The sequence below is a fragment of the Lactuca saligna genome, chromosome 5, assembly GCF_052625555.1.
Source record: "Lactuca saligna cultivar CGN05327 chromosome 5, ASM5262555v1, whole genome shotgun sequence".
Lineage (NCBI taxonomy): Eukaryota > Viridiplantae > Streptophyta > Magnoliopsida > Asterales > Asteraceae > Lactuca > Lactuca saligna.
The window spans coordinates 316,580,005-316,589,003 of record NC_136421.1 but is presented as its reverse complement, the minus strand read 5'-3'; the positions used below and the strand labels follow the sequence as shown (position 1 = coordinate 316,589,003).

Below are 8,999 nucleotides of genomic sequence, written 5' to 3'. Positions count from 1 at the left end.
TTTTTAATATTGGTTATCTTATTAAATCGGTTCAGTTATTTATTTATTCAGCCCATTAAAAATTAAATCTATTTTCTAAGTAACAGTATGTAACGTAACATAAAATTCTTTATATTTTCTAATTAAAACAATTTTTCACATATATTTTTGGATAAGATTATATAAAATATCTATGTATTATGATTATACTGAAAAAATATTAAGTATAATAGTATTATACATGATTAAGTATCAAACTTATAACATTTTTCAAACGAAACCATTATCAAACACTTGGCCTGAACCCCACATCATTAGGAAGAAATATTGCTATAACCACAAACCAATGTACGAACAAATTAAATTGTATGCATCTTTCCTTGATGAAACTATACAGTGTCCAATGTAAAATAAATGCATAAAATAAATCTTTATGGTGAAAAAACACTTGGTAACCCACTTTTGTTTCATTGGGTTACATTACTATGTAAGCCACAAAACTCTAGGCTTTTACGAATCAGCAGCTTATACAAGCTACAAATATGGACACCACGTAATTAAAATTAAATTTTCTCCTTAAATACAACCTTTAATTACTTGGGAATGGTACCAGAATTTGCTAGATATGGATACTCCTACGCTTTTAACACCAAATGGCTTTAGCCAAGTGTAGTAATTCCTACAAAGAATGGAATAGAACTGAATATTCTATTATGGAAAAGTCAGGAAAAACACAAACATTAGAAGTTTAATCAGATATATATATTAACATCAAAAATAATGTTGAATCAAATGACATGATGCTTTCAGTCCAATATTTTCTGTTCAATCAAAAGTATTCGAACCTCAGCCTGAGGCCAAAAGATATAAATTTGATGGTGGTATTTGATAAAGAAATATTAGGAACAACTATTAATACCCTTCTACTTTTCTTGGCATATACAAAAACAAGAAATTAAGGTCATCATTTTGTTTGAACTTCGTGATTAATAATATACATAAAAAGAGAGATGAAACTTGATGCTAGATCACCTAAGTGCTCTATAAGTTGTCTAGCAGCATCAGGATTCACTTCAAGTTTAAGAGGTTGAAAGCCAAAATCTCCAACAAGACTTATAAAAAAACATATTGATGCTATAAAGATTAGAAAGGAGAAATGTGAGCCATTCATAACCAAAGGTTCAAATAGAAAGAAAGCATACATGGATAATTTTGATAAAATGAGTCTAGTATGGACTTGATCACTCCATCTAGTGTAACACCCATATTTGCAAAAACCTGTTACAGAATTACATACATTAATCCTTAATACATTATACAAAGATTCAAAAGAGTAGATTATTTACAAAGATAAAAAATCAAGAGCCCAATTCCATTTTAGTATTTTCAACCATTTTTATCAAAGATGGTTACATTTCGAAGCACTAATAGAATTCTCAACATAATCATAGTTTAATCCAAGATAGTTGACTTGCCACCACCAATCAGGCTTATATCATATACTGATGAACTCAAGTATGTTTAGAGGGATTAGAAGATTGATGATAAAGGAAAGTGTGGTGATTTTTTGTGTAAATTGAACTGATATCACTATTTGTTGCACTCAAAGAAAATAAAGGAAATCCTTTTTACAACATAAGAATAGACATCGATTAATCAAAAACGGAAAATCAAAAATAAATATATAGAGATATGACGTTTTATACCTAGCTACATCCTTCAACATAATCAATTGCCATATTGGACACTTTTTGCTTCTCTATGACCTACAGAGAAGATATTTCAATAAAAAAAACATGACTGAAGTTCAAGAGGATTTCAAGTGAGATACAATTAAGAGATGGTAGAGGAGAAGGCATCACAACTTGCCTGACCTCGCCGAAACCATAGTAGATTAAAACCATCACAAACGTGTCAATTGATTGACTAATAAAATGTCATTAGAGGAAAACGAAGAGGAAAACCCAAATCAACGTAGCTATATGAGCACCGGAACACATGTTGGGAGCATAGTAGATAGAGACTTGACTTTTGACTTTTGATGTGCCATTGTTTTGTTGCACCATATAATTCGTCAATGTGGAAGTAATTAAGCGTGTAGAAACGTTAGGGAAGGAAAAAGAAGGACAAAAATTATTTCGAAAAGAAAAGTATTTTGTACATTTCTTGGTACAAAAAACCTGTATTTGCATTGTTTTGGGAAAAAACTTACAAAATGGTCAATCATCAAATTAGTATATGCCCTTGAACGTTTCATCTTCACCTTGTGGTTGGAGGTGTGAATGGAGGGAGCATGTCCAGAAGGATGGTGAAATTGGTAGATCGTGGTGAATGATCATCTTTGCCGTGGTGGATGAAGGCGGTCGGTCTAGCAGCAACACAAGAGTGGTGGTTGGTGATGGCTGTCGGATTTTGTAGTTAGGGTTTCCAAGAAACAAATTTGAGGAGATTGCACAATAGAATGGGAGGCAGAGAAAATGTGGCGGGGCCGCGAGGGGCAATTTTATGTTTAGATATCCAGATGAAGAACCCAATTTTAAGTTCTTCCAGTGGGGAAGAAGCCGAGATTCAAGAGATAAGGTGCCGAAATTACGGTGATGGTTCTTTACGGAGAGTAAAAGCATAGCGACAGCTGCATTCTTGGTGGAGAGGAAAAGCATCGGCGCGCATGAGTCTTGATGGATGTCAACTAGTTAAGGAATAGAGGAGGAAGAGAATGGCGATTGTGATTGTGTTAACAAATGACGGATATGGCTGAGGCGGAAGCATTCGTTTTTTAAGAGAAAATATGAGAGAGCGTGTGTAACAATTAACTCCTTAAATTATGCATGAATAGAGGCGCAATGATGGGCCGTTAATCGGGTAAATCTGATCGGGTTTTGGGTTAATCGGGTTTTTTTTTTTTTAAAATTTGAACCTAAACCCGGCCTGGCCCTATTAAGGTTCGGGTTAGTCGGGTTTCGAGTTAATCGGATTGGGTTAGTCGGGTTAATCGGGTTTAAGTAAAAATAAAATAATATTTATTTATTTAAGCAAATAACTTATAAAATGTAACGTTTTAAAAAGTAAACTCTTTGTACATAGAATGATTTTTTAAACTACAAAACGTTGGGTTCATAAACTTGCTTAACTTACATATACAGAATTTTTGTTGCCTTTAGTATAACTATCAATTAATTCTTTATATATGTTTATTTTATTAAACCAATATAAATTACCTTTTAATATACCTTAATATGAAAAGATCCAATATGATCCTTCTAGAAAATATAACCTAAGATTAGTAAATGTAAAATAAGCCAAACATATATGAATAATAATTTTATGAAAAGATCCAATATGTATCCTTCTAGAAAATATAACCTAAGACTAGTAAATGTAAAATAAGCCAAACATATATGAATAATAATTTTCTTATTTCAAATAACATATGTTCGTACTTCACAAGTGGAGGATAATATGTAAAAAAATTATAATATGCCCCTTATTCGGGTTAATCAAGTTAACCCGCAACTTGATTTTTTTTTAAAAAAAATCAACCTTAAACCCAACCCTAAATGCAATTCGGGTATGTCGGGTTAACCCGAATGATCCGATTTAGAATTTTGACCCTATTAAACCCCGATCCTAAGTACTTTATTCGGGTTCGGGTTTTTTTGATACCCCTATAGGATAAGATAAGAACGCAACAAATTTTTGTGAACTTCAATTATTCTCCTTATCCATCCCTGATACAACAAGTCATAAAGTGATCGTAAATATCGCAATAAGGTTTGTGTTACTTAAAATCCAATATTTGACTAAATATGTTGTATAATATCAAATTTAATATTATTTTATTCATAAATGTTTGTACTTTAAACTTAGAGATTTGCATGTCTTAAAAAAATATTATTATTAGATTGAACCTATTTATATATACTAACCATTTACCGCACCAAACGACGGATGTGAATACTTTTTTTTTAGAAATTAGTTTATAGAGGTGATTAGTTATTTCGGTGATTTTTTTCCTTTTGTCTGGTTGCAAACAATTTTCTTTTTGGTGATTATTTTTCTTTCGAAAACATGTCATATTCCAAAAATATATATACAACATTATGAGGGACAAAAATAGCATTTACCATTAGGTTTTAGGATTTTGTGTATATGATTTTGGATATAGAATGTAGGGTTTTGAATTTTGGATTTTGGGTTTAGAGTTTACTTTTTTATGGTTTATGTTAGCATTAGGTTTTAGGATTTTGTGTATATGATTTTGGATATAGAATGTAGGGTTTTGAATTTTGGATTTTGGGTTTAGAGTATACTTTTTATGGTTTATGATTTTATATTTAATCCTAAAGGTTTAGAATATGTGATATTTTCGTTTGGAATATCATGAAAAAATAGCATTTACCTCTGTTAATCGCTTTTATGTAACATATCAGGAAAAATGTAACACTCAAAATCAGAATGGCTAAGAAAGGAAAGAAAACCCTAAGTCAAAGGGTCAACTCGTCGAGTCCAGGGAGGAACTCGAAGAGTCGGAGCGGGATCCAGAGGATCGATTAAGTAACCGACTCGTCGAGTCGGCAAAAAGGACTCTGTGAGTCCGGTCTGAAGAGGGGAACCCTAAATCCGGGAATTTTATGCACTATTTAAGCATCTCATTCTCTCCCTTAGGGTTCCTTGTAGCCTCTCTTATCCAGAATACGAAACCCTAAGCCTCCATTGTTGCACATTCAAGCTTTCTTGCCATTTTGGGTGATTTAAAGGAAGAAGGTAGAAGGGAACCATTGGGGATTCAAGGAGTGGCAGTAGATCCATAATTTGTGGGATTTTTCAGAGCATTTGAAGGTAATGAGTCGCTACCTTCACTCTTTTGCATATAGATCAACCTTTAACATGAGATTTGGGGCTTTAAGGGCAAGTTTAAGAACCATTTCGAGTTAGAAGCCCAGATCTGAAGTTGCTACTTCAGATCTAAGTGTATTTTGGCCTAGAGAATCATAAAGCATCAGTCTATGGGTTGATTGTAAAGCCTCCTTGTCTTAAACCCTAGTTTATAGTGTTTTGAGCCTAGATCTCCTTAGCTACACGTAAAGTTTGCCAATTTACGTGAGGAATAGGCTTTAGAAGAGTGGATCTGCAGTTTGGAGTCTATGCATGAATCAAAAGCGTCTGAATGTTTGAAGGACTAAATAGACTCGGCGAGTAGTATGAAGATGGAGATGAACTCGAAGTGTTGGATGAACAACTCGGCGAGTTTGTTGAAGATTTCCTTGGACTCGGCGAGTCAAGTTGCGAAACCCCAAACCCTTCGAGTTAAGACTCAGATCAGTGAGTTGAGTGGGGGCCCAGTGAGTTGGACAGGTCAAGACTCGGAAATCATTAGACTCGGCGAGTCATGGTCTGACTTGGCGAGTCGAGTCACGAATGAAAAGGGTTTCTGAGCTTATGAACTCGGCGACTCAATAGGATGACTCGGCGAGTAGGGTCGACCTGGAAGGTTGACTTTGACCAGGACTTTGACTTTGATAAGAGTTGACTTAGTTGACTTTTAGAGGACTGTCAAACTAAGTGTTATATTGATATTAGTAGCACGGAGAGCTAGAGGAGCAGCGCCTCAGAGGGTTGTCAGTTAGCAGCCAGAGGTTTATCAGTAGAACTTCAGCGGTGCAGGTGAGTTTCCTTCCAGTAGGAACGGGTCTAAAGCCACAATGCCGACCCGTTTCGCTAGCAGTAGTTTTCGGACTCCGGTCCGATGCAGTAGTTAATATGTTCGATGCCTTCGTGGCTCAGACAGGATTTATGTGTTATGTGTCTCGGGCTACGGCCCGATGCAGTATGCAGTATATGTGTTTATGCTAGTTGATACGTTTATGTTATGCTATGTTCAGTTAGTTTCGGACTTCGGTCCGATACAGTTAGTCCGGACTTCGGTTCGATGCAGAGGACAAGGTCCCAGTCAGTTTCCGAACTTCGGTCTGATGCAAGGGGCAAGGCCCCAGCTAGTCCTGACTTTGGTCTGATGCAGGGGACAAGGTCCCAGTCAGTTTCCGGACTTCGGTCCGATGCAAGGGACAAGGCCCCAGTTAGCACAGACTTCGGTCTGATGCAGGGCACACGTCCCAATCAGTTTCTGGACTTCGGTTTGATGCAGGGGCAAAGCCCCAATTAGTTCGGACCTCGGTCCAATGCAGTGGGCAAGGCCAAGTATGTGCTTTATATGCTATTGTATGGTATGTGGTAGTTTGGGGGAGCTCACTAAGCTTCGAGCTTACGGTTTCAGTTTTTGGTTTCAGGTACTCAATCTTCAAAAGAGGAGCTCGGAAAGGTTGCAGTACACACACCATAGTCAGTTAGCATGGGAATGTTTAGTCTGATAATAAGATTATGTTTTGGATTAATACTCGGAAATTATGTTATGACTTATGATGCGGTTCTTATAAATATGGTTTTAGTAATGTTTTTAAAAGAAATTTTTAGTCGTGATTTTTGGGTCATTACAAGTTGGTATCAGAGCCTTGGTTTGAGGGATTTGGATACCTTTGAGAATGTGTATGGACTCAAACTAAGGAAACGGTAAAAGGTTTTCAAAATAAAATTTTTTTCGAAAGGAATTTTTGGTAAAAAGGAGTTTGAGAAAAGAAACGAGTTTAGAGAAAGCGAAAAGAATATTTAGAAAGAAAATACCTTGAAAAAAGAAAAAGGGTGTGGTGCATACAATCAGCTGAGCTCAAGTAAGTACTCCCAAATTACCCATACAAGTTTATGATTATCAGTTTCAGTTTCAGTAGAACAGCATGCTAGTATAGGACTAAGGATCTAGGAGGATGCCTGATGAGAATTGCATGCTAGTATTGAGTAGACAGCAGTAGGATAGCTTATTAGGTTATGCTTGATAGCATGAGTTCAACATTGTATGCTAGTGCAGATTCTTGGTTATGAGAATAGATTTGCCTGAGTTAGTTTCCTTCTTGTCTGAATGTTGCTTGCTTTGTGCTTTTTGGGACTCTGAGTGTTGGGAGTTAGCCATTAGGTAAATACGTCACGTCACATGTGATCAGGGTTGAATAATATCAGAGTGATGGATTTGGCCCTACGACGCAGCTCTCGTCAGAGTCTAACCATTGTAGGGATGAGTCCCTTACTCGAAGGATTATCCGAGCCTCGTTACTTGTGATGGTATTCAGGTAATGGCTAATTGGCATTACGAGGAGACCTTTAGCAACTGAGGAATGTTTGGGTGGAGTTAGAGGTTCCATATGGCAAGCCTAGGATGAGAGTGGCAAAGGTTAGCAGTAGAGGAAAGCGACTTGGTGGAGTTGAGGTAACTCTTGAGGAAAGTACAGATAGATGTGGAAGGTAGTATGGGCCCGTACTACTGAAAGTAGAGGATCCGTACTCGATTCAAGAGGGGCCGAGGCAAAACCAGGGAACTAGTAGAGTGTGTGAGAGATCCCTCAGCAGCGGTATGTATATTGATAAGTTTTTGGATGTGTTTTCAGCATGGTGACGTTGCGCAAGATATCAGTTGGCAGTTCAGGTGCCGGGGAGGGATCTGGCTCAGCCTCTAGAGCCGGACAGTTTCATGATCAGATGAGAGATGTCATTTCTACAGAGATTATGTGCAACATTATTGATCAGACTCGTGTGATATTTGGTTTGGTTAGGGAGGCCATTATGGAGCTTTTGGACAGTTGTTTTGAGGCCTTTAGGGTTGGGATAGTTTCGGGACAGTTTGGGGATCGTTTAGAGCCCGATGCTTATGGAGTTCAGGGATCCATCAGGGAGGGAGTTCCCATTTTTAGCTCTTATCATTAGGGGACAGGTGTGAGTGGGGCACCTTGTCTCCAGGAGAGACCTCTGCATGATTGGATAGTCAAGGAGGTTTCGCGAGGAGCTGCCCGACATTATCGTACGGGTCACTGGTAGGTTGACTGCGAAGCTCCAGGATCGGACAGCGGTTGTTGAGACGATGGATGGGATCGACGAGGTAATGCATGAGCGAGAAACGGGCAGGGAGTCGGAAAGGAAGAAGAAATCGGATGAGACTCAGGTAGCCACAGGTTCGGGAAAGAGGCCCAAGGGGTCGGATTCGAGATCGAGGGACTATCAGAGCCGCAGTCGATGCAGGAAGTGTGGTAGGACGCACGAGGGTGTGTGCATGCGTAGAAGTGGTGGCGATGCTGGATGTTTCAAGTGCGGCTGGATTGGCCATTTTAGCAAAGATTGTATTGTTACCATCGCCCAGGGACTTGACTCGATATGTTTCCATTGCAGTCAGAGGGGCCACAAGAAGGCCCACTGTCCGAGTTAGCATACAGCAGGGCAGGTGACAGCTCCTGCCCCTGTGACTTCGAGAACCACTAGCGGCTGTCGGGGCCGGGCAAGGGCGCCCACGGCTCCGAGCCGAGTATTCCAGTTGATTTCATCAAGGATTCGAGCAGCACTGAATGATAGGGGTACGTATCTTTTACCTTCCTATCAATTATTATTTAGGATATTAGTGTTACGTTGCTGCATTGATGTCAATAAGCATATGTGTGGGGTATTATATTACTTGCTTGCGATTGTGTTTTATGCCATCTGCATACCTTGGAATTAGAAGTGTAAACTGCAGGTCGTCCCCTTTAGATCAGGTTACTTCAGATGCGGTGACTGTAGCATGTATGTGTAAGATTCAGTAGTGCCTCACTACTTTTGGAAGATGTCATCTGGGTATTGATCAGTTTTATCCTCAGTAGTGACGATTTAAAGCTTCTAGTGAAGTAGCTAGCGGATAGTAAGGAAGTGAGTTGGAGATGTTTACCCTGAACACAAGTTCTCAGGATGCAGTCACTAAAGAAAATAAGTGAAGGATTGAAGAGTGCTCGGTTAGTTAAGCACGAATGGTTCGGATCTGGTATGGGTTAGTTGGAGCGCCAACAGAGATAAACGTGGGCGGGTAGAGGATTGCCCCTTTTCATGGAAGGAAGGTTGAGGAATCCTTTCGACCAGTGAGCAATAAGGAGTTAGCCAGATCCAAGTGGGGG

At 38.5% G+C, this 8,999-nt stretch overlaps 1 long non-coding RNA gene across 5 annotated transcripts; it reads right to left on the bottom strand.

Moving 5' to 3' along the window:
- Nucleotides 1–262: 262 nt before the first annotated feature.
- Nucleotides 263–2,749, bottom strand: LOC145048699 (uncharacterized). 5 transcript variants are annotated; one of them, XR_013683012.1, is made up of 4 exons: nt 1,849–2,749; nt 1,686–1,745; nt 1,012–1,257; nt 263–658 (listed from the first exon to the last, which is right to left on the bottom strand). It is a non-coding gene; the product is annotated as an uncharacterized LOC145048699 (long non-coding RNA). The 5 variants fall into 5 exon arrangements; XR_013683015.1 differs by having other exon boundaries at nt 263–687; nt 1,182–1,257; XR_013683011.1 differs by having other exon boundaries at nt 1,182–1,257.
- Nucleotides 2,750–8,999: the final 6,250 nt, after the last annotated feature.